The 1,319-nt window shown below is 39.9% G+C and overlaps 1 pseudogene; it reads right to left on the bottom strand.

Moving 5' to 3' along the window:
- Positions 1-703: 703 nt before the first annotated feature.
- LOC112713524 (small nucleolar RNA R71) lies at positions 704-794 on the bottom strand (annotated as a pseudogene).
- Between the last annotated feature and the right edge of the window lie 525 nt (positions 795-1,319).

Here is a 1,319-nt window from a genome sequence, read left to right as displayed (position 1 = left end):
CACTTCTCTTCACCTCTCTTCATCTCAAATCACTGCCCCTACCTATTCATTCTTCTTCACTCCTATTCCCTTTCTTCTTCTACTAACATAAAGGAATCTCTATACTGTGACATAGAGGATTCCTCTTTCTTTTCTTGTTCTCTTCTTCCCTATATGAGCAGGAACAAGGAAAACGACATTCTTGTTGAAACTTATCCTGAACCTGAAAGGACTCTGAAGAGGAAATTAAGAGAAGCTAAATTACAACAATCCAGAGACAACCTTTCTGAAATTTTCGAACAAGAGAAGGAGATGGCAGTCGAACCCAACAACAATAACGCAAGGAGGATGCTTGGTGATTATACTACACCTACTTCCAAGTTTGATGGAAGAAGCATCTCAATTCCCACCATTGGGACAAATAACTTTGAGCTGAAACCTCAACTAGTTGCTCTAATGCAACAAAACTGCAGGTTTCATGGACTTCCATCAGAAGATCGCTATCAGTTTTTAACTGAGTTCTTGCAGATCTGTGAGACTGTAAAGACGAATGGAGTAGATCCTGAAGTCTACAGGCTCATACTTTTCCCTTTTGCTGTAAGAGACAGAGCTAGAACATGGTTGGATTCACAACCTAAGGATAGCCTGGACTCATGGGATAAGTTGGTCACGGCCTTCTTGGCTAAATTCTTTCCTCCTCAAAAGCTGAGCAAGCTTAGGTTAGATGTTCAGAAATTCAAACAAAAAGATGGTGAATCCCTCTATGAAGCTTGGGAAAGATACAAGCAGCTGACCAAAAGGTGTCCTTCTGACATGTTTTCAGAATGGACCATATTAAATATATTCTATTATGGTCTATCTGAGTTTTCCAAAATGTCATTGGATCATTCTGTAGGTGGATCCATTCACCTAAAGAAAACGCCTGCAGAAGCTCAAGAACTTATTGACATGGTTGCAAATAACCAATTCATGTACACTTCTGAAAGGAATTCCGTGAATAGTGGGACGCCTCAAAGGAAGGGAGTTCTTGAAATTGATGCTCTGAATGTCATATTGGCTTAGAACAAAGTGTTGACTCAGCAAGTCAACATGATTTCTCAAAGTCTGAATGGATGGCAAAATGCATCCAACAGTACAAAAGAGGCAGCCTCTGATGAAGCTTATGATCCTGAGAACCCTGCAATAGCAGAGGTAAATTACATGGGTGAACCTTATGGAAACACCTATAATTCATCATGGAGAAATCATCCAAATTTCTCATGGAAGGATCAAAAAAAGCCTCAACAAGGCTTTAATAATGGTGGAAGAAACAAGCTCAGCAATAACAAGCCTTTTCCATC

The sequence above is a fragment of the Arachis hypogaea genome, chromosome 1 (assembly GCF_003086295.3).
Source record: "Arachis hypogaea cultivar Tifrunner chromosome 1, arahy.Tifrunner.gnm2.J5K5, whole genome shotgun sequence".
In the NCBI taxonomy this organism is placed as follows: domain Eukaryota; kingdom Viridiplantae; phylum Streptophyta; class Magnoliopsida; order Fabales; family Fabaceae; genus Arachis; species Arachis hypogaea.
The sequence above is the reverse complement of the archived record's forward strand: the minus strand, read 5'-3'. Positions and strand labels throughout refer to the sequence as shown.